Consider the following 25,303-nt stretch of genomic DNA (forward strand, 5'->3'; position numbering starts at 1 on the left):
TATTTCTTAGTATGTAAATGCTGTCAGGTGAATTTATGCCTTATGACTGCTATTTCCACGTCAACCAAGTTTGTTATTATAAAAGAGGTGTTTTTATAGACTCTGCAACTCAAAGCAGCAACCCTGTCCTGCTAAAGTCAAGACTCCTGGCAGTAAAATTCTGGTAACCAGGGAACCAAAATCAATTATTGCAAGTTAGAATACAATCAGATGATGTCACGATTAATGCTGATTGAGAAATGTTAAGATTTGTATGGTAGGTCAAAGCTGTTGTCAGCCTGCCCTCTTCTTAAAGTCGATGGACAGAAATTCCTTTCACTGCAATTCAGAATCATGAAGAAATGGAATGTCTGGGAGGGTTGCTCTTCACTGTAATGAGTAAGAGTTTTGTTGAGAAAGTAGACTTTACTTGAGATACTCATGATATGTTGCAGTTATGCTAAATCGTCTGATGGCCCACGGACTCAAAATGAATACGTTTAAATGTATTGCCTTTTCATTTAAACTTTATTGATATGATTATAATTTTTTTCAAGATAATTGTTCCTGGTTATTGCTCATTGGCTGCAAATATAATATGCAACTTGTTAAAATAATAGGCAGGGTAAAGTACAGGACTGCTCATCAAAAGATATTTTTGTAAAAAAAAGTGACAAGTTATGTAGTTTTATTAAAATAAAATTAGATAATATTTAAATTCCAGATATTTGTTTATGTATGTACTTATTTACAACGTGATAATTTATAATAGTCCATGTTAATCTAAAACCAAGTGTGAAGGTAGTTTGCATCTCCAGCTTCTTGATCAATTGTGGTTGTTTTCAAACACGTGCTAATTAAATCATACTGACATTGTTTGGGTTGTATCAAGAACTTCCTCCTGTGGATCAACCAGGAAATTGTTTCAACTCCTTTGTATTTTGTCTGCCTGGAATTCACCATGGAGTCCTTGGTTACAATGATAAATGATGTGTTTAAGCCCAGCAAAAAGGTGAGCCTGGAAGAATTATAACAAGTCTGGTATTGAGGTACACTGTATTGTAGTCAGCATTGTATCATTAGTGGCAGCACCAGAATGGAACTGCTGCTTCACAGTTCTAGTGAAACATTTTTAATCTTCACATCTAACCATGCCTGTTTGGAGTTGAATGTTCTCCCTGTGAGCAAGTGAGCTTCCTCTGGGTTCTCTGGTTTTCTCCAACATCCATAAGAAATGCTGATTGATTGGAGAATTGTCCTTTGTAAATTGTCCCCAGAGTAGGTGGATTGTAAAATCTACAAGGAGTTGATGGGAAGGTAGGAAGAATGAATTAATAACTCTAGGATTGTCAGGAGCAGGAAGTTGCAGAGAGAGTCGAAGACATTTCCTTGTGGAGTTTACGCGCCAGATTTCAAAACTGAGCAGGGCCTTTTGGGACTTGTCTGCAGAGTGGCAGGTTGATCGGGTCACTAGCAACTTAGCAAGGGCCAATAAAATGAAGTGATATTTAAGCAAAGCAGCCATTATTGGAGTGGACCAGTGTTAAAGTGGGAGGCTTTGGCTCAATAGGGTTCAGTGTGAACAGGCGGAGGCTCGAAGTAAGTTTCTAGTAAGTTTTTTTTCTCTTTCTTTGTCTATTAGTGCATAGCAAGTGCATTGACATGGATCTAGGGTTAGTGGTATGTTCATTGTGTGAGGTGTGGGAACTCTGGGAGACCTCCAGTCTCCCTGATAACTACATCTGCATGAAGTGCATCCATCTACAGTTCCTTAGAGACTGTGTTAGGAACTGGAACTGCAACTTGACGACCTTCGGCTCATATGGGAGAATGAGTAGGTTATAGATAGAAGCTACAGGGAGGTGGTAACCTGTAAATTGCAGGAGACAGGCAGCTGACTGTCATGAGAGGGAAATGGAATATGCAGCTAGTGCAGTGTTCCCCTGTAGACATTCCCCTAAATAATAAATATACCACTTCAGATACTGTTGTAGGGTTGACCCACCAGGGAGAAGCTTCAGTGACCGGATCTCTGGCACTGAGTTTTGCTCTGTGGCTCAGAAGGAAAGGGAGAAGAAGAGGGATACAGGATTTCATAATTCGAGGAGTAGACAGGAGCTTCTGTGGACGTGTAAGGGACACCTGGATGAAAAGTGGCCTCTCAGATACCAAGGTTAGGGATGTCTCAGATTGAGTCCACAGCATTCAAAAGGGGAGGGATGAACAGCCGGAAGATGTGGTACATTTTGGTACCAGTGACATAGGTAGGAAAAGGAGAAAGTCCTGAAGAGACAATATAGGGAGCTAGGTAGAAAGATGAAAAGCAGGACCTCACGGGTAGTAATTTCTGGATTACTGCCTGTGTCGTGCACTTCTGAGGGTAAGAATAAGTTGATTTGGCAGATGAATATGTGGCTGAGAAACTGATGCAGGGGGTAGGGTTTCATATTTCAGGATCACTGGGATCTCTTCAGGGTAATGTATGACCTGGAGAAAAGCATGAGTTACACCTGAACACAAGAGAACCAATATCCCTGCGGGTAGGTTTGCTGAAGCTTCTGGGGAGGGTTTAACCTAATATAGCAGGTAGGGAATAGGAGCTGAGTGATAGGGCTGAGGGTGGGCAGTTGGTCTACAGTAGATGCAGTGAGTAGTGAGACTGTGAGGAAGGACAGGAAGATGTTAGGGCAAAACTGCAGTCAGTAGGACAAGTTGAAGTGTAACATGGGAACAAAATCAAAAAGGATGATGGAAAGTGGACTGAAGGTGTTATATTTGAATGCACACCACATAAAGATCAAGCTAGATGATCTTGTAGTGCAGTTAGAGTTTGCCAGCTATGATGTTGAGAGCATCACTGAGTCATGGCTGAAAGAAGGTTATAATTGGAAATTTAACATCCAAGTATACACATAGTATTGAAAGGACAGGCAGGTTGGCAATGGGGGTGGGAAGGCTCTCTCAGTAAAAAGTGAAATCAAATCCTCAGAAAGAGGTGCCATAGGATCAGAAGATGTAGAATCCTGTGGGTAGAGTGAAGGAACTGCAAGGGTAAAAAGACCATGATGGATGTTATAACAGGCCTCCAAACAGTAGCCAGGATGTGGGATATAGATTACAATGGGATAAAGAACACAAACATAAAAAGGGCAATGTTTTGATAGTCATGGGGATTTCAATATGCAGGTAGATTGGAAAAATCAGATTTGTACTAGATCCTAAGAGAGGGGATTTGTTGAATGCCTACTTGTTGGCCTTTCAGAGCACCTTGTAGCTAGCCCACTGTAGAAAAGGCAATTCTGGATTGTGTGTTGTGTAATGAAACAGATTTGAATACAGGGCTTAAGGTAAAGGAACTCTTAGGAGACAGTCATCATAATATGCTCGAATTCACCCTGCAGTTTGAGAGGGAGAAGCAAACGTCAGATGTATCATTATTACAGTAGAGTAAATGGAATTACAGAAGCATGAGAGAGGAGGTGGCCAAGATTGATTGGAAAGGGAAACTAGCAGGAATCGCAGCAGAGCAGCAATGGCTGGAGTTTCTGGGAGCAATTCAGGCACAGTTGGCACAGGATAGATACAGACCAAAGATGAAGAAGTATTCTAAAGGGAGGATGAGGTAGCTGTGGCTGATAAGGAAAGTCAAAGACAGCATAAAAGCAAAAGAGAGGGCATAAGAGCTTCCCAGACCTCAAATTTCCCACTAACCTTTGCTATATTACATGCTATGGTGTGCAGTGGCAATGAGTGAACCCAGGTGTGGATGAACAGCAGGCTCCCATGTAAAGATGGAAACAAGTGTTTATTCATAGGAATTTCAGCAGAACATCTGTGTTTTCATTGAGCAACACAGTAAGACAAATCATTCTCTGAGCAAAGACCCTACGATAAGTGCTAATCAGGAGTCTGTTTTAAATAATCACAGTATGTTGAAAACTCGTGCCAGTCAAAATAAATTTGACAAGGTTAAACAGGAAGCACTAGAGCTTAACGACTTTAGTTAAGCAGACAATTAATAATATAGATGGTCTAGAGACCTTGGAGCCCAATGCTCTATGGCTTGCTGCACTGCTTATACAATTGTATAGCAAAAATCATTGGGAAGTTAATGGGATTAGGAAGCTTTCAAAACCCAACAGAAGGCAACTAAAAAACCTTAAGGATAGAAAAGATGAAATCTGATCACTGAAATCGATAGCCTGTAACTTCCCTTCTGGAGTTGAGCTTTTGAACCGCCTGTATGACCAGGCATTGTTGAGATGTGAACTGAAATCTCAAAGGTGCAGGACTGTTCTGGCATGGTGTGTTTAGCCAAATCAAGGCAAAGGGCCTGAGAGGGAGGAATGAATCAATGTTTGGCTGTTGCTGGAGCAGATTTCAAGGTGATTTGATGTGGCAGAACCAAGGTAATAGTGTCAAGGCCCAGGCCGGAGAATGAAGTAAAACTTGGGTTTTGATTGATGTAAGCACTGGGCCAAATTGGAAAGGTCGGGTACAGCCTAAATCGAAACGGTGGGGCCCAGGCCCGAGTGCATATTGAGATGACAGGGCCTGGGTTTGAGAGCAAAGAACAGCCTGAGGTTTGATCAACTTAAGCACCAGGCCAAATTGCAAAGGTTGGCTATGGGCCAAAGAAGCAGCTGGGCCTGGGTCCGAGAGTGAATGCAATCTGAGGTGTGGATGATTTAAGTGCCAGGCAAGTTTGAAAAGGTCATTGTGTCGGGGACAGAGCAGAGGGACAGTTTGGTTCAGCTTGCTGCTCATTTCTGCACTGAACTGAGGCTGTGGCCTGCATCTAACAGGCTGCTGGATCGGCTGCAGTGATGACTGGCTTTGCAGCTGTGGACTCAGTTATGTGAGATTTTTTTTCCTTGAACATTGGATGTTTGATGGTCTCTTTTTTTAATTGGTTCTATTATGTTTCTATGCTTTGTGGCTGCCTGTAAGGAGATGAATCTCAATGTTGTATATAGTATACTGTATATACTTTGGTAATAAATGTACTTTGAGCTTTGGAGTTGCTAGGCCTGCACAGGCAGGCACCTCACAGATTCCACCCAACTGGCAGGAGTCACCTGCCACTTGTTTCTAACTCATCACCTGCAGCCTATTTCAACTTAGCTGTCATCCACAGTTCTTGTTCATCTATTGAACCAACCAGCTGCTACTAGACATCAATTACCTTCACACCTTGTTGTGATAAGAATCTGGTCATTCTTTTTTTGCGGCCCCATGTGGATTGTTATTTTACGGATTATTGTTAGTGATTGCTGGCTACTAAATTGTCTCTGTTGCTCTGTGTTTGGGCCAAGCCGCCTCTACATTTCCTGACAAAGGTAAGCAAGCCAATAATAGAAAGGAAGATACAGAAAGTTTTTTTCCAGACTTGTAAAGAGTAAAAGAGAGGTGAGAGTGGATATCAGACCACTGGAAAATGATGTTGGAGAGGTAGTCATGGGGCACTGAGAAATGACAGGCGAACTTGGTAAGTTTTCACTGTGGAAGACACTAGCAGTATGCCAGAAATTTGAGAGTGTTTGGGGGCAGAGTGGTATTTTGGTGCTCTTACTGAGGGAGAAGATATTTGGGAAACTGAAAAGTCTGAAGGTAGATAAATCACCTGGATCAGATGGGCTGCAACCTGACAGGTCCTGAAAAAGATAGCTGAACAGATTGTGGAGCCTTAATAATGATATTTCAGGAATCACTAAATTTTGGAATTGTTTCAGAGGACTGGAAAATTACAAGTGTCATGTCACTCTTTAAAAAGGGAGGGGAGCAGAAGAATGGAAATTATAGGCCAGTTAGTCTGACCTCAGTGGTTGGGAAGATGTTGGAGTTGATTATTAAGGATGAGGTCTCAGGGTACTTGGAGGCACATGATAACATAGGCCATAGTCAGCATGGTTTCCTCAAGGGAAAATCTTGCCTGACAAACCAGATAGAATTAATTGCCGAAATAACAGGCAACATAGGCAAAGGAGTTAGTGGATGTTTTTTACTTAGATTTTCAGAAAGCCTTTGACAAGGTGCAATGCATGAGGCTGATTAACAAAGTTAGAGCCCCAGGATATTACAGGAAAGATACTAGTACAAATATAAGATTGGCTGACTGGTAAAGAGTGGAAATAAAAGTGGCCTTTTTCTGATTTGCTGCCAGTGACTAGTGAAGTTCTGCAGGCCTCATTGGTGGGACTGCTTCTATTCATGTCATACATCAGTGATCTGGAGGATTGAATTGATGGCTTTGTGGCCAGGTTTACAGATGATATGAAGATAGGTGGAGGGGCAGGTAGCGTTGAAGAAACAGGGTGTCAGCAGGTGGACTTCGACAGATTAGGAGAATGGGCTAAGCTAAGAAGTGGCAGATGGGACATAGTGTAGTGAAGTGTATGGTTTAACACTTTGCTAGAAGGAATAAATGTGTAGACTATGTTCTAAATGGAGGGAGGGAAATTCAAAAAAAATCAGAGGTGCAGAGCAACTTGAGAGTCCTGGTATAGGATTCCCTAAAGGTCAACTCGCAGGTTAAGTCAGTGGTAATGAAGACAAATGCAATTTTAATATTCATTTTGAGAGGACTGGATTATAAAAGAAAGGATGTGATGCTGATGCTTTATAATAGGTTTAGATTGTGCTTGGAGTACTATGCGCAGTTTTGGGCCCCTTATCTAAGTAAAGATGTGCTGGCACTGGAGAGGGCTCAGAGGAGGTTCATGAGAATGATTCTGGGAATGAAGGGGTTAATGTATGAGGAACATTTGATGACTCTGGGCCTGTGATTACTGGAATTTAGAAGTATGAGGGGAGATCTCTGAAATCTATCAAATATTTAAGGGCCTAGATAGAGTGGATGTGGAATGGATGTTTCCTATAGTGGGTGGAATCTAGGACCAGAATGCACAGAGTAAAGGGAACTCCATTTAGAACAGAGATAAGGATTAACTTCATAGTCAGAGGCTGTTGAATCTGTTGAATTCATTGCCACAGACAACTGTGGAGGCCAAGTTATTGGATATACTTGAAGTCGAGGTTGTTTGGCCCTTGATTGATTAGGGTGTGAAAGGTTATGGGGAGAAGGCTGGAGAATGGAGTTGAAAGGGATAATAAATCAGCCATGATAGAGAGGCGGAGCAGATTCCATGAGCTGAATGGCCTCATTCTGCTCCTATGTCTTATGGTGTGAATCCAGAGGGCCAAATTCCCTTTTCCATATTCTCACTCTAGAACTTGTGATGGTGGTAGAGCAGGTATATTAACAAGTTTTAAGAGACACTTTGGCACTTGGATGAAAGAAAAATTGAGGGCTCTGTGGGTAGGCAGCATTAGATTGATCTTGGAGTTGGTTAAAAGTCCGCACAATATCATGAATCAAATGGACTATGTTGTGCTGTACTGTGTTATGTTCTATTTATCATTGGGAACTGCATTGAAAATTTGTCGACACCAAATGCAACAAAGTTAGTATTTTCAGGGGACCTGAGTATGAAAGGTTGTTGTTACTTCACTGATTTTTGCTGCAGAAGGTAGAAAAATGCACACCTTGTGGAAGGTCAGAGAATGGCTGGAGGCTTTTTCTGGACTGCACGTTTAACTGGCTATATGCTTGCTCCAGAATTTATGCTCACTTCACAATGAAATGTTAGAAGTAGAATCAAAATCAGGTTTAATATCACTGGCACATGTCATGAAATTTGTTCTTTGCAGCAAGTACAGAAATTATATATATTAAATAGTTAAATTCAATAAGTGGTTTAAAAATAATCATAGACATTAAACACTGAACATTATTCTTATTTAGAATTTTAAGTCCTTGTGAATGGCCTTCAAATGGTTCTAACCTGTACGGCAGAACAAATCTATGAAAGAATATCAAATTATTCAAAGATGTGTAAAAACTAACCAAAATTCTCATAGCGTATACAGAAATGTAACATTTGCAGAAAGGTTTCCTTGTTATTATTTAAGGTGAGGAACTAAACATTCACAGAACATTTTTGGCACCAGTTTATCCATGCTGAGAATAAATTTGAGTTTTGAAGAAGTATAGAAAGATCACTGAGTAATGAGATGTACAGTATCTGGAATGGCTGTTCGCCAGCTACGAATCATAAAATCTTGATGGCACAGAAGGAGGCCATTTGACCCTTGAGATTTTTATGAGAGACAAGTCAGTCATGTTCCCTCTTTCTCAAGTCCCAGCAATTTTGTTTCTTAAGAACTTGCTTAATGTCTTTTTGAAAGCCAGGATTGAATCTGTTTCCATCACCCTTTTGTAACTACTTGCTGGTGAGTAATTCTTTTCTCATGAAACCTTTGGTTCACTTAGGAAGCACCTATAAATCTGTACCCTCCGGTTCTATGCAGCACTGCTAATGGAACAATTTTTTCTTTGCTTATTTTGGTTGGACTCTCCATGATTTTGCACACTGGCATCAAATCAACTCTTAATCTTCTCTCCACTATATAAAATAAGCTTATATTCTACAATCTGTGTGTGGAACGAGCTTCCAGTAGAAGTGGTAGAGGCAGGTTCGGTATTGTCATTTAAAGTAAAATTTGATAGGTATATGGACAGGAAAGGAATGGAGGGTTATGGGCTGAGTGCAGGTCGGTGGGACTAGGTGAGAGTAAATGTTCAGCACGGACTAGAAGGGCCGAGATGGCCTGTTTCTGTGCTGTAATTGTTATATGGTTAATCTGTTATGTTTACTCTTCCTATTTTGTCAGGTTGGTGGATGACATGCTCCCACTCCAGTTATGAAGGTTCCAGGTTGACTGATAAGGCCAAAATGAAAATACAGATGGGACAGCAGACCCTGTTGCAGAGGGTAGGTGGACGTTTTAGAGCTGGGTGCATCTTTCCACTACTAACTCTGGACTTGTGTACTCCCGAGGTGTAGTTCTGAAGTTCTCAATACTTCACTGAATGCTCCTCCTCCATCTTGAGTTGTGATGGGGCAAGGATTTACAGGAGTTGTTGTGGATCCACTATTTTCTCGAGGAGGCTTTAGCACATACTTGAATCTTTTCTTCTGTCCGTCTGGAGATCCCTTCCCATGGCAGAGCTCAGAATACAGTAGCAATTCTGAGAGTATGGTTTCAGGAATGTGAAACACAAAGCCTGATGATAGAATCAGTGTTAGAATTGCTGAGGAGTTTGGGCTGAAAGATGACACCAATCTTTCTTGTCCCTCTGGCGAATTTGGCGGACTTTGAGGAAATGTAGTTACATATTATTATGTCACTGCCACTTTCAGGGGCAACTTAGAGAGTAGGGATCTCTGCTGCCCAGTACACTGAATTGGGGATTTGCTTTCAGGTCTGAGGCCTTGAAATTCCCACTTCCTTCTCTCAGTTGAACAATTTATTCACTGAGAATAGTGAATTTCTTGATCAATGCTTGAGAGGTGGTCCCTGGGATGTGAAAAGTAGTGCATATTTTATAGAGTCTCACTATGAACCTTTATTGTTGTACAGATTAGTAGAAAATGTTTTTCTAATGGGTGTAGACGGTAAGGCTTATCCTCTCATTTGCTTCAGTGAACAATATAGATCATAGTGTATAGCACAGTGCAATATATGCCCTTCGGCTGACAATTTTGTGCTAATCTTTTAAGCTACTCCAAATTCAATTTAACCCTAACTTCTCAGTCCTTTTTTTTTCTTTCATCCGTGTGCTATCTAAGAGTTTCTTAAATGTACCTAATACACGGATACACAGTATCTTCCTCTGTCACCACTCTGGCAGTGTGTTCCACACACGTACTACTCCCTTTTTAAAAAAAAAACCCTCCCTCTGACATGCCTCTCGATCTTTTCCTCCAGTCACTTCAAAATGGTGCCTTCTCGTATTGGCTATTGCCACCCAGAGAAAAAGGTTTTGGCCGTCTACTCTGCCTATGCCTTTTATCATCTTGTACACCTCTATCAAGTCACCTGCCATCCTCCTTCACTCCAAAGAGAAGAACTTTAGCTCTAGCTCACTCAACCTTTCCTCATAAGACATCCAGGCAACATCCTGGTAAATCTCCTATGTATCCTCTAAAGCTTAGACATCTTTCCTATAATAAGGTGACCAGAATGGAATACATACTCCAAGTATGGTCTAACCAGAGCTTTATGGAGCTGTAGCATTATCTAATGGGTTTCGAAGTCAATAAACTGATTAATGAAGGCCAACATACCACATGCATTCTTCCCCGCTCTATTAACTTGTGCAGCAACTTTGAGAGATCCTTCAAGATCCCTCTTCCTCCACACCGCTAAGAATCTTGCTTTGTATTGTCTTCAAGTTCAACCTGCCAAAGTATATCACTTTATACTTTTCTGGATTGATCTCCATCTGCCACTTCTTCGCCCAGCTCTGCACCCTGTCAATGTCCTGTTGTAAGCTTGACAACCTTCTTTATCCACAATACCTCCAATCTTTGTCATCTGCACACTTCCACTTCTTCATCCAAGTCATTTTTAAAAATAACAAAGAGCAGAGATTCCAAAACAGATCCCTGTGGATCACCACTAGTTACAGACCTACAGGCAGAATATGTTCCATCTACTACTATCCTCTGCCTTCTGTGGGCAAGCCAATTCTGAATCCATGCAGCCAAGTTTCCCTGGATCCCATGCCTCTTGATTTTCTGAATTGGCCTACATTGGGGAGCTCTGTTAAATGCCTTACTAAAATCCATATACACTACAACCATTGCTCTAGCTTCATTGTTTTGTTTCATCACTTTCTTGAAGAATTCAATCAGGTTTGTGTGGCATGACATGCCGATGATCCTCACTAAAGGCATAACAATCTCTTCCCTTGCTTTCCATAGTGTTCTGGGTATATCCTGTCCAGTCCTGGGACTTTATCTATCCTAATGTTTTCAAAAGTTCCAGCATATCCTTTTTTTAATGTCAACACGTTCAAGCATATTGATCTACTCTACACTGACCTTACATTCGTCAAGCTCCCTCTTTCTGATAAATACTGAAGCAATGCATTCATTAAGGACCTTCCCTACCTCCTCTGATTTGAGGCACATGTTTCCTTTTATCCCTAATTGGTTTACCCCTCACTCAAGTCATCCTTCTGTTGTTCACGTGTGTAAAATACCTTGCTGATTTTCCTTAATCCTATTTGACAAAACCTTCTCAGGTCCCCTTCTGCCTCTCTTAAGTCCCTTCTTAAGCTCCTTCCTTGCAAACCTTATAACTCTCAATAGCTCTGTCTGATCATTGCTTCTTAAACCTTAAGTATGCTTCCTTCTTCCCCTTGATTAGATGATTCACTTCTCTTGTCAACCACGGTTCCTTCATCCTACCATCCTTCCCCCATCTTAATGGGATAAACCTATCCAGAAGCCTGTACAAATGCTTCCTGAACAACCTCTTCATTTCTGTTGTCCATTTCCCTGAATACATCTGTTCCCAATTTCTTGCCTAAAGGCATCATAATTTTCCCTCCCCCAATTAAATACTTTCCCATACAGTCTACTTCTATCCTTTTCCAAGGGATGATAAAGGTCTGGGTTTTGTGATCACTTTCTCCATACTGCTCACCCACCGAGAGACCTATCCCCTAGTAATAGATCCAGTATGGCCTCTCCTCTAGTTGGCCCATCCACACTGTGTCAGGAATCCTTCTTTGACCCACCTAACAAATTCTTCTCCAAGAACATCGTTCCTCCTTCAATTCAGGTGCAAACTTCCCTTTTTGTACAGGTCATACTTTCCTCAGAAGAAAGCCCAATGACACACAAAGTGCAAATATCACTATCAATTAGGCTTGTAGGCCTGTAAGTGTATACAAAATCATTAGCTGCAGTATACAGCTCAACTACGGAAAGTCAGGTGACCTTGGGGCTGGAGTCAAATTAACATAATTTGAATACTTTCCCACTTGTTCTAATAGTTTGGGCCACTTTCAAGGAAAATTTGTTAGCAAAGAGATGCAAAGCTATGGCAAGAAGAATAGAGAAAATTGTTTAGGCAATGATGCAGCCTCAGTTGACCCCAGTGTTCATTGAAATTGGTTCTGTTATTGACTGATTGGTTAGGATTGTGGTTTGCATGCCATTATGAAACAAATATATGGGGAGTCACAGTAGCCTAGAGTTTAGCTCAATGCTTTATGTTACCAGAGACCCTGGTTTAATTCCTGTTGCTGCCTGTAAGGAGTTTGTACGTTCTCCCCATGACCGCGTAGGCTTCTTTTGGGAGCTCCGTTTCCTCCCACCAGTCCAAAGGCTTACCAGTTGGTAGGTTAATTGGTCATTCTAAATTGTCCTGTGATTAGGCTAGGATTAAATTGGGGGGTTGTTGAGCAGTGCGGCTCAAAAGGTGAGAAGGGCCTATTCTGTGTTGTAACTCAATAAATAAGTGGATATGAGGTGAGAATTTCTGTGGGTACCTGTAGTTGAGGAGAGTGCTCCGGTGTTCCACCTTGTTGATGGAGTCAAAAGCTTCAGTGAGGTACCTTCTCCAAGGCGGACAGCATCCATAAATGGGTACAAAATGTTAGTTGCATCTGTGCCAACCTCATAGAAGTTCAATTTATTTCCTTGAGCACATTCCTATGTAAGGGACCATTGGGTTTTACAATTGAAATAAGTTACATATCTTTAAATGTGTAGCTTGATAAAATATTTCTGACCGTTATAGTTGTAAATTACAGTTGTAAACTAATTTGCTATTTCATTGCCATGACATTTATGGCAGCTGGGAGAAATGAGTGTTCCAGCTGATTGAAAGAATGTTATGCCTCACAAAACCAGGTGCGTATACTTGACCATGAACAAAGAATAAAATTCTTTAAAGACAATGTCAAAGACAAATAGACCAATAAGCTAAACATGGGATGGGTGAACTTGTAATAATTGTCTATGGTTTTGTGTTTTAACAATCATACAAAGCAATATTTAGTGTATGCTCAGGTCAATAGAAATCTTAATACCACCAAGTAGGTATATGCCAGTGGTAAATATAGTATAATTTTTCAATTTACCCTCTTTTTTCGTTGTTGCGCAAGTAAGCAGCATTATTGTTCTTGGTACCTCAGTGGTTGGCAAGGAAAAGCATATTATACAAATTGATAAGTGCCTTTTCTAAAGTTCGGGTGTGTGTGTTACCAGAACAATTTGATATTTACTTATTCCCTTCCATGAAACCTAAATTACCATTGATTCAGGTTTGATATAATAATAATCTAACACCTTCCTGCTTCCTGAAATAGAGTTCAGGGTTCAAGACCTGTTTCACACATACCCTTGCAATCCAATGAAATTATCTTCATTGCGACAAAGAAACTCATCAACATTGATACTCTCTAATACTTCATGTTTTCACCAATATTGGTAATCCACATACCTTCCTTGACTGCAGCAAGAATCAATGTCACTCTGTTGCAGTCATGCAAATTTTAAAAGTTATTTTACTGATCTCTAAGATTGGGGTGGTTTGAGCCGTGAAATGACTTGCAAAAGGAACTAAGCAAAGACTTGCTAAATCACTTGTATTGCAAATAATGGATGCAGCAGAGAAAAAAAATTCTTTCCCATTGCTTTTTGAGGAGATTTTTGAGAGTCCTGTGGGCTGAGTTGAGAGAATATGCCTTGTGGTCAGAGTAAATCACGGATTCACGTCATTCTACCCATGCAAAAAGTTCTAGTGAACATAGAACATTACAGCATAGTACAGACCTTTCATCCCATGACATTTACTGACCTTTCAACCTACTCCACAATCAATCTAACCTTTTCCTCCTACACAGCCAATAACCCTCAACAAGCACACCATGCCACTCTTTTTTCTTTTATTTTCCAGTATTTTTTTTCTGTATTCCCTCCCCATCACTCTTCTATTTCCCATTCTAGCTTCATACCTGTTCTCACCTGCCTATCACTGCTTCCTTGTGCCCTTCCTTCTTCCCTTTCTTCCATGATCCATTCTCCTCTCCTTTTAGATTCTTTCTTCTCCAGCCCTTACCTTGCTCATCCATTGGCTTCACCTATTACATTTTAGCTTGTCTTCCCTCCCCTGCCTCCACTTTTTTTTATTCTGACATCTTCCCCCTTCCTTTCTAATCCTGATGAAGGTGCTCGGTCCAAAATGTTGACTGTCTATTCATTTTCATACATGCTACCTGACCTGCTGAGTTCCTCCAGACTTTTGAGTTGCTCTGGCTTTCCAGCATCTGCAGAATCTCTTGTGTTTATAATAGCCCTCAATTTTTCCTTTGTCCACGTGACTATCTGAAAGTTTTTTAAATGTCCCTAATGTACCTGGCTCTACCATCACCACCTTGAAGTGCATACCTGGCACTCACCACTCTGTGTTTAAAAACTTGCCCCTGAACTCTCCCTTAAAATTTCCTCCACTTGGGTGTTAGCCATTGCTGGGGAAAAAGGGGCAAGTTGTCCAATCTATCAATACCTCTTATCTTGTACACCTCTAGTGGGGTGAGATGGTAGCTCACCTCATTGCAGACTGTGGGTTTGGAAAGAGAGTATGGAGAAAGATGTCATGCTTCATCCTGAGCAGCTGTGTGACAGAGCATTCTCCGACCTATAGGCTATTCCCATAAACACACATACAGATGAACATTGAGTGCTGCCGGCAGATCATCAACATGGTGAAGAGCGCTCTTTGGTTTGGCATGAAACCTGATGGTCTGCCAGTGCATTGAGATGTCCATGGAGGAAAGTCGCCGACTGGCACACTCCAGGCCCCAGGAGTACAAGCTGAGGGATGCACTGGAACATAGTGCAAGGTCTTGGTAGGAAAGGATGACAGGTAGGGAAGTTCTGCTACTGGAAATGGAGGGACCGGGTTGGGTGAGGAAGTCTCTCAATTATTGCAGAGGGCCACCTGAGTAGCAGTAGTGCTATTGGTGTGTATGAATGTAATAGAACAGTACAGAAACTATGAATGTAAAGAATGAAAAGGCATTGAATGGTTTCTTCTTGTAAATATTTTTATTATGAATAAAATTGATTTTGATTAAAAAATGTAACTCTATCAAGTTGCCCCTCCAAAGAGAAAAGCTCTAGTTTGCAACCTTTCCTCGTAAGACATGTTATGACTCATAAGATAATTCAGTAAGTCTTTCAGAATGGTTAGCAGCTAAATCCTGATGAAATGTTTTAAGTTAATAAAAGCCAGTAAGTACTGCAACTTAACAAATAGCAGGAACTGATTTTTAGAAAGAATGAAACTGCATAAAAGACAAATGGCAAACACACATGGATTTGCACAGTTATTGCAATTGAAAAGCAAAAACTAGTTTGCAGCGGCACAATGAGAACTCCACTGCCCTACTTGCCAAAGAATCTGATGCAGACTCTGATCAATGGTAATTTACATTCACCATCCTTTAGAAATGAAAATCTTCAGAAACAGTGATTCAGGGCCACTGTGATTCATTCTGAAATAACCAATACAACTGTAAAACAGTTGCTTTTAGTTTATTCAAATCAATAGGCTGTTTTTAAAATGGTGTTATTGTGATTTAAATGCTCGGAGACTCTTTAATGCAGCTGAGTCCATTGAGCACATTTTCTCCTTAATGATATTACAAATAAATATACCCAACAAGAAAATGAAGTAGCATTAAAACTCTTGACCTTCATGTCACCACCATCTTTGTAATCAGTTTGTGACAAAAGTGGTTATGTTACTGTTATAACAATGTGAATTCAACCCAAGATGCTCAAAGAGGAAGAAAGGGGTATGCATTAGGTAGTTTAGCTCATGTTTGTAAGCTTCTCTGTTTACAGGATCTCTCTTGAGCTGTTCTTGCATTGTATTGGCAATTCCAGTATTTGGTATGCCAGCCTGGTGTAGCTTTCAGTACCACTAAAGTAAAAGTCACACTTGCAAAGATCAGGCCAGGCAAATACTTTTCCTAGGGTGTATTGAATGTTGCCTGTCCCTTTGAGTCTGACTGAGAGTCCAGCAAAAGCCCTGAGCCAGGTTGGCAAATGTGTTGAAGGTAAAGTAAGCTAAAAGGACAAATTTGATTAGAAATTCATGTTCAAGTTTAATTACATTGAACCATACATGAATACCCATGAGTACAACCAAATAAGTGTTCCTCCAGGACTAAGGTGCAAAACAATACCAACAATTATACACAGCACAAGGCACATATGGCACGTATAAGATAGCAGTAAACATACAGACAATCTCTCTAAAAATATATATACAACCTAGATCCCTGAGTGACATGTCCTGTAAGTTGATTTGCATGGGTGTTGTCATCAAGAACAAGCAATTCTCAGCAGTCTGCAGACGAATGGATGCGTTTGCACACATGCATGTAATCCAGCTTGTCTTCCACGGAGCGAGCACTGGAGAGCAGCACTGATGGAAGGGGCTAGCTCCCATTTTAGTGTGGATGCCACACCACACCACCTCCGGCGTCTTTCCTCTTGGCTTGTTGCAACAGGCAAGCCCATGGCATGAGGCCTAGTCCTCACTACAACCGAGGCCACACAGCTCCCTGCTGCCGGTCTTGCCAATAAATCAGTGAACTGGACTGCAGTATTTTACATCACCAAGGTCTGAAAGTCTTGCAATTCCAGGAAAAACATCCAAGACAACCACTGGCTTTTGGACTGCACATTGCACCAAATTCAATGCCTTTCTGTAGCAGGCAGCAACATGGTCTGCACCAAGTCCAGTTCCTCTGGCAACGAGCAACTCGCTGATGGGTTAGACCTGCAGAGCTTGAAGTTTTTAATGTCTAGCATTGTCTTGCCATCATAAATAGATGTTTAAGAAAGCCAAAAACGCCTCTGGTTGGCCCCAGAGAGGCTGTGCATCTGACTGTGCTGCAATCTTACTGGAAAGATGGATATAAAGTAGCCAATAGAATGATTTGGCTACACCTAGAGAATGACTATTTCAGGTTATAAGATCGATAGAATGGATGAGAGAAGAGAGGAAGATGAGGAAATGGCAATATTGACAAAAGGCATAATTTCTGAAGGAGGGTGGGAGGATCTCATTGTGGTATAGCTGTTGAGAACACCTGGAGTGCACAAATAACAAAGGACAATAAAGAGGCGTTTTGATGCAGTGATGTACAAATATGGGGATGAGTTAACTTGTAGCAAAGTGTAATATAGTCATCATAGAAGAATTTCATTCCCATACTGAAAGGAAGGAGATCAACTGATAGAGGAACTGAATTTTTGGAACGTATTTGAGGAAGGAAGAAGAAAGAAATCTCATATAGTAAAAGCCTCTTTCAACAATGCAGTGCATCCTCATTACCGCATTGAAATGCCAATCTAAATTATGTGCTCAAGTCTCTGGAGTGTGGCCTAAATCCATGACTGACTGACTCAGAAGTGAGTGCTGCCACCGAGCCAAGACTGCTATCTTGGGAGAAGAAATGATTTAATGCTATATAAACGGAAGCTGCATGCAATTGAACAACCACCCTCATTAAACTGAATTGTCCACACTCAATCTTCTTGACTGAGAAGCAGTAGAAGTGCTCTTGACCCTTAATCCTCACACAATTTGTCCTACGGAATTTTTGGGGGGGATACTTGATGCTACTCAATGACGTTATCACCCTCCTCACTGGCTGTAGACTGGTGAAACAATTGTGGCACGTTCGCCTCTGTCGTGACTAGGATCAGCTGACACAGCACAGATGGGAATTGAATCTAGGAGCTTCTTGGTCCATTGAGCTCAATACTTTATCAGGTAGTAGCTTCACCAACTAGCCACTGGGGAGCATTAGATTATAATTAACTGGAACCATACCTTTTAACTCTCTTGTTTTAATCAAGACACTCTGACATTAAACAGCAGCATTGAGAAAGGATGTGGTTGCTGGCAATTCTCTCAAGCTGGCAAAATCAACCAATTTACTGGATCCAAAGAAAACCGATGCACAAACATGGACCCAAATCTAACATTTTCAGTAAACTGCTGATTGAGAGGTTGGCCGCACGCTGTTAACTGAAGCAAATCAATAACTAGTTTTACCAATGTTGAGATTAACATTTAGGTTGACTGGAAGAATAGTTCATATCATGATATGCTACTTCAGAGACACATTTTGTTATGTATGGAGTAGGAGGATCAGAACAGAGCAATGAATCAGACAATAGAACAGACAGAGCAAGATGAACAATGGTTCACATATTGAATAGTCTTTTGATGATGGCTGGCTTGGTGAAATGAAGGATGACAGTGCTGGAAAAGGCAGCACTTATTTTTGCATTTAGCACATAAAAATTACATGTAGTTCAGATTTCAGCATTGCTTCCACTTCAACTTACATGCTGTAACTCAGTTTGCTCTGATGAAATTGATGTTAAATTTGGGATTTTCATTTCTTGGCACCTCAGTGGCAGGATTGCAGTGATCTTCAGAATATCATGCAATTGACTTGTGCCTTGATGGCCAGATCTGCACAATCTATTTGAATTAAATAGAAATGTCTCTAAAGATTGCTGGCAAAGAGAAGTTTGCTTACTCCTGTACTGCCAATGTATCGAGCTCTTTGCGGAGAAAGTAACAACAATCCAATTTTTGCTCTCTTTTAGTGAAGTTATTGAATTTTATGCAACATTTATTGAATAATGTCACACACTTATACTTGAATGCATAGGATAGTGGCTAGACTATCCCTTACTGGAATGACTGCTTTCTACCAATGATGTGCCACAAATCAAATTTATCACTTCAGAGGAAGTTGATCACTTGACAAAGCGAGCCTGGACATTGTCCAGCTGTCTCTGAGAATATTTTTCTTCGGTGACTGTAACTAAATGAAGTTAATGAACATCCCCACTTGTGACCTCATTATGGAAGACATATAATTAACAAAGCAACTAAAGATCATTAGGGCTGGGCCACCATTAGAGATATCCCTGCAGTTATATCCTGGGGCTGTGGTAATTGATTTTGGAAAAACTAATCATCCTCTTTAATATTAGTTGCTATTGGTGACTTGGTGTCAAACTCAATGGCCATTCCACCTGGAGAAGCAAGTATTATGTTGACATTTGGATCAAAGTGGTAGGAAGGATTGAAATCAAGTGGTTTTAGAGGAGCTCCAAATGAAATGCAAGCTAATAGCTCAGCTGTTCCAGTCTAACTACAACATCAGCATTACTAGAAAATGCTCCTCTTTACCAAGAGTAGGATTAATAAACTAGGGCCAAACATAGACCCATACAATCATTGGCAAAATGTCAGAAGATGTTGTTGACATCGTGAGTCTCTCCATTAACCTACCCCTTGATGTTCGATTTGAAATATTCATAAATAAGGTGAAGCAGGCTATAATGAATATGGGCTCGAGGACAAACTTGTTGGTATGAAAGGCCTATTTCTGTATTGTAAATCTCACCAAACTCCATAAAGATAATACATAAGGTTTATTTCAAATATTCAAAGTACATTTATTATCAACGCGTTTATACAGTTTACAATCCTGACATTCATCTTCTCCACAGACAGTCTCGAAACAAAGAAGAACCATGCCTTTGAACCAGCCTGTTGAAAGAAAAACATCGAACTTCAAACCTCCCCCACGTGGGAAAAAAACTGTGCAAATGGCAACAAAAAACGACTGAAAACACAGAATACACAGCACAAAATCAAAAGGCTTATTTCAGTACAGTTCGGCTCAGTGTTCATTATTTGCAGGCTGCATGATTCAAAAGTCACCCGAAAGTAGTAACAAAAAAGAGCACCCAGAGCTAGAACTAGAAACTAAAACACATCACAAAGCTGAATTTGAGTCCAAATCTACAATCTACATCAATTAAACCTTGCTTTGACACCAGCTGCCAACAGCATCAAGGGAATGAGAGATCACTCAAATGCAAGGACGTGTCCTTGGGAGGAGAGATCAAGAGCCTGCCTTATGCGGACACCTTCTCTGGCAGCACTGAGCGAGAGGCAGGTAGATGGCGCTGAACATTCACTCGCCCTCTGCACCCGCCTCGATGATTTGATGATCGATTTTCTATCACTTAACTGAATGACGGTGAGAATGGTAATTTGCCAGATTTGATTGTTTTACATTCTAAATTGCAATTTTTGCAGCCGTTCTGGAGCAGCCAGTGGGCATGGCTGGTCCTAGAGGTCAGAATGTCAGCACCATGGCCAGGATGTGGTTAGGCCTTTCTTCCCAAAACACTCAGCAATTTCTTAATATTATAGTCATTTGGAATTGGCTGAATTTCAAGCTGCTGTACAAGGTAAGAACCCATGGTATTACAGGAAAGACACTAGCACAGACAGACTTGCTGACTGGAGGAAAACAAAGAGTGGGACTAAAGGGAGCCTTTGCTGATCAGCTAATGGTATTCCACAGAGGCTGGGGTTGAGTCTGGTACTTCTCAACATCATATGCTAATGATCTGGATGACAGACTTGATGGCTTTGTGGCCAAATCTGCAGATGATGCAAACAGGTGGAGGGGCAGGTAGTATTGAGGAAGCAGGGAGTCTGCAGAAGAACTTGTACAGGTTTGGAACATGGGCAAAGAATTTTATATTATATTATAGGGACTATATTATAGGGAAGGGTATGGTCATATACTTTGGTTGAATGAATAAAGGTGAAGACTATTTACCAAATGGGGAGTGAAATCAGAAATTGGAGTTGCAAAGGGACTTGAGACCTAGTGTAGGATTCCCTAAAGGTTAACTTGCAAATTGAGTCAGTAATATGGAAGCCAAATACAATGTTAACATTCACTTCAAGATGACTAGAAGCTAAAAGCAAGGATGTAATGCCAAAGCTTTTTACAGCATTGGTCAGACCACATTTGGAGTATTGTGGGCATTTTTGGGCCTCGTATCTAAGGAAGGATGGACTGGCATTGGAGAGGATCCAGGAATGAAAATGTTAAAGCATTAGGAGTGCTTAATGGCTATAGGCCTGTGCTTGCTGGAGGTTAGAAGAATGAGGGGGTTTTCATTGAAAGCTACTGAATATTGAATGGCCTAGATAGAGTGGATGTGGAGAGAATTTTTCCAAAAGTTATTATCAAGGAAGAGAATGTAAAGACTTGGGAAAAAAGGATATTCCTTTAGAACAGAGGTGAGCAGAGATTTCTTTCAGCCAGAGGTGTTGAATCTGTGGAATTCATTGCCACAGGAGGTTGTGTAGGTGTTGGTTATATTTAAGGGTGGGTTGATAGGTTCTTGATTAGTAAGGGCTTCAATAGGTTACATGGAAAAAACAGAAGAATGGGACTGAGAGGGAAAATAAATCAGCCATGATGGAATGATGCAGCAGACTCAATGGGCTGAATGGCCTAATTCTGCTTCTTTGTCTTATGAAGGCCAGTACTTATGATAGGGAAGGCAGCTAAGCAGGATCAGGCTTGTAGTTGAAGATGGAAATGGTTGGAGATAATAGGGTGCTGGGAAAGAGATTACAAAATAGAACATGAAAGGTACTAATCATCAGATTAAATTGGTATCAAATACTATTGAGTGTATAAACAGCAGATGATTATGCAACTTGAACAACAGTGAAAGAGGGAGACTGTTGATCCCATCTAGAAGGAGAGATAGAAGATCAACTCAGTAATTCTAGTCAGTCACTAGCCAAGACGTTTCTCCAGTATGGAGTTACATTGAAGAAGAAGTAACTAGCTGTGTGGATCAAGGCATTGAAAATCAGTATCTTAACAATAGGTGCATTAATGGAATGTATAAAGACATATACAGTTAATGGCAGAACCCTTAACAGTATTGATATATGGAGACCCTTAACAGTATTGAAGAGTTCAAAGTGGTGGCAAAGGGTGGGAAATGCGCCATATGCAATGCTTGACTTTATTAGTCAAATCATTACGTTTGAAGGTTGGGAAGATGCCCCACAGCCTTATAAAACTATGGTTCTTCCCCTGCCCTCTTCTGAAGTATTACATTCAAATCAGGGCACCTATTATGGGAAGGATGTGGAAGCTTTGGAGAGGGTGCAGAAGAAATTTACCAAGATGCTGCCTGGTTCAAAGCAGGAGATGTTGGACAAACTTGGTTTATTTTCATTGGACTGATGTAGACTGAGGGGCGATCTGACAGTTTGTAAGATAATGAGAGGCACAGATAGACAGCTGATATCTTTCCCTCAGGGTCAAAATATCTAGTCTTAGAAGATAGGCATTTGTGGTGGGAGGAGCTGATTTCAAAGGAAGTCTGCAGAGTACTGAGTAGTGGGTGACTGCAATGCACAGGCTCTTAAATAAGCTCAGTGACATGCAAAGGATGGAGGTATATGGGTATTGCATTGGTGTGGTAGCATAGTGGTTAGCACAGCGCTTTACAATACACTTGACACGGGTTCAATTCCCACTGCTGCCTATAAGGAGTTTGTATGATCTTCCCGTGACTTTGTGGGTTTCCTCCAGGTGCTCCGATTTCCTCCCACAGTCCAAAGAGTGTACCGATTGGTAGGTTAGTTAGTTATTGTAAATTGTTCCATGATTAGGCTCGGATTAACTCAGGGGATACCCGGGTGGTATGGCTCAAAGGGACTAAAAGGCATATTCCACACGGTTTCTCAATAAATAAATAAACAGAAGAGCCTGTTCTTGTACTGTTCTATATAATGAATGGCTATGTATTGTAATAGAGAGGGGGATAGAATGCTGGGTGTGAGAGAAGTGATGGAAAGCATCAATGGTTTCATGTCCCATATTAAAGCTCTTGTTTTGGAATCACTGGGTCAATGGATATTTTAAGGCCACTGCATTTCTTCTGGACAAGAAAACAGCACAATGTTCCCACTTCTTAAAAAAAAAAGTAAATATTTCTTGTAAAATAGCTTTTATCACTTTGAACAATTCCAGACAAATAGAAGTTATGATGTATAAAGAAGTGGTGGTTGAGCACTTCGACCACACAATGTGTTTCTGATATTGGAAGTAGTATGGAAATTTTTTGTCCTGTAATGGAGACAACAATTTATCACTGCAATCTAATTCCTGTTAGCTTGTTTTGACAGAAACTTGGTCTTGATTCAAAATACCTTGAGAGTCGTACGGCTGTGAATTGCATCACCATCAATATATGTCCTTCTGTTTGTATTGTACTGATACTAATTCGGAAGTAAATACAAGTCCCTCATGTCACAAGCTGCAAGACTACTCCTCAATGACATACCTGAAAAATTACAGCACCTGTGAGAGTTTAAACAATTGAGGATACGCAAACAACATTTCTGCAGAGCTAAACCCGTGGAAGATATGACCATCAAATAAAATGTGCGGCATTTATAACCCAGATATCTCTTTGAAACTCATTGTGTACTTGCAAAATCGATGTTGAAATAATTCCAAATGGTGAAGCAGACCATAAGATATAGGAGCAGAATTAGGCCATTTGGCCCATCAAATCTGCTCCGCCATTTCATCATGGCTGATCCATTTCCCTCTCAGCCCCAATCTCCTACTTTCCCCCCTGTATCATTTCATGCCCTGACCAATCAAAAATCTATCAACCTCTGTCTTAAATATATTTAAAGACTTGGCCTCCACAGTTGCCAGTGGCAACGACTTCTACAAAATCACCACTTTCCGGCTAAAGAGATTCCTCCTCATCTCCATTCTAAAAGGATACCCCTCTAGTCTGAGGCTGTGTCCTCTGGTCTTAGACTCTCCCACCATAGGAAACAACTTTTCCACATCCACTCTATCAAGGACTTTCACCATTTGATAGCTTTCAATGAGGTCACCCCTCATTTTTCTGAATTCTACTTCTGATAAGATGTTAGCACGTGCAAAAGCAGCAGCCTCTCGGGTGGACAACAAAAAATGATTTTTTTTTCTTTGTAAAATTTGTTTTTATGACCCAAAGACAATTCTACTCCAAGAACACTGGGCACTGCAAGGCTAGCTCAGCGGTGAACAGTTTGTTCAGAGCAGCTGGACTGGGGTCGGCAGCAAATCCAGCCGAGGTGTCCAAGAAGCCCGTTGGGGTATCAGAGGAGAACGCCGATGTGTTGGAGGGGCCGGTTTGGGTACAGAGAAGCTGACCTGGCTGCAGACCGTGTTGATGCCTGCTACTCGGAAGCATCAGGGCTGCTGTGGTAAAACCCTGGGAGATTTTCTTGGACATTTCACTTGCGATCACAAGACTCAGTTAGATAGTGACTGTTGTCTGGTGGACGGACCATCGACATGGGAGATGTGTAGCCTCGGTTGTGGTGGGAGCTAGTCCTCAAGCCTGGGGCTTGCCTGCTGCTGCAGACCAGGTATATGACATGGAAGTGCTGTAGTGTATTTGAGCTCAGCTGGGGCCTGGCCTTGCCTGTTGGTGCTGCCCTCCTGTGTTCAAGCAGTGGAATAACAGGTGTATTGTGTGTGTCTGTAGACTACGAGGAGACTGCATCATTGATTGCTAGAGATTGTTGCTTAGGGTTTTGGACTATATATATATTTGAGTGAGTATCCTTCTTTGCTTGATATCTTGAATTCTGTTGATCGCTACTTTTGAATGTTTGCTTGACATTTTGAATGTTTTGCACCTTGGCCCCAGAAGAATGCTGTTTTGTTTGGCTGTATCTAAATAAGGTTTGAATGATAAAGTAAACTTGATTTGATTTGACAGTGAATTCAGGCCCAGAGCTATCAAATAAATGGCAAGCCATTCAATCCTGGAATCATTTTGGTGAACCTCCTTTGAACCCTTTCCTGTTTCAGCACATCATTTCCAAGATTAGGGGCCCAAAACTGCTTTGTTTTGGGTGCTTGAGGATGTGGTGTCATCTTGATCCCCTTGTCTAGGTCACATGGATCGTTCGAGACACCCCTTCATTGTTGATGTGTTGCTGGATTGATAGCTCCCTTTCTCAGCCCACTTGATGCTGCCCAGGCATCTTATCCCCATTCCACATGACCATATCCATCGCTCCACTTCTTAGTCAATGTGAAAGGCACCAGATCCCTCTTCTCCCCATTCTACATGACCATATCCATCGCTCCACTTCTTAGTCAATGAGAAAGGCACCAGATCCCTCTGCTCCCCATCTTGGGTAGTGTGTTGCCCAACATCCAATCCACTGATGACTTAAGATATGGTCCGAAGATATCTCACTGCAGGGAGACTCATGGCCTTGAGAGACTAGCACAAGGTCTCACACAGTCCTCAGCCACAGGTTAATTTTATTGCATCGGAACAGTAGCCAAAATGGTTCAACTGCCACCAATTCCAGCACACCCTTTAAGATACAATTTCCAGTTGTTTGTCAGAATTTCTCTTTATCTCTTTCAGCAGGGATGGTATGAGATTCCAGATTCCTTGTTTTTAATCAAAGGGAGGACAGAATCCCTTAAAACTAACTC

At 41.1% G+C, this 25,303-nt stretch overlaps 1 long non-coding RNA gene across 1 annotated transcript; it reads left to right on the forward strand.

Annotated features, from left to right (window-relative positions):
* Window positions 1-277: 277 nt before the first annotated feature.
* LOC140734127 (uncharacterized) lies at window positions 278-19,970 on the forward strand. Its single transcript, XR_012100485.1, has 3 exons — window positions 278-378; window positions 8,713-8,813; window positions 19,455-19,970. It is a non-coding gene; the product is annotated as an uncharacterized lncRNA (long non-coding RNA).
* The last annotated feature ends 5,333 nt before the right edge of the window (window positions 19,971-25,303 follow it).

This window comes from Hemitrygon akajei, chromosome 10, assembly GCF_048418815.1.
Source record: "Hemitrygon akajei chromosome 10, sHemAka1.3, whole genome shotgun sequence".
Lineage (NCBI taxonomy): Eukaryota > Metazoa > Chordata > Chondrichthyes > Myliobatiformes > Dasyatidae > Hemitrygon > Hemitrygon akajei.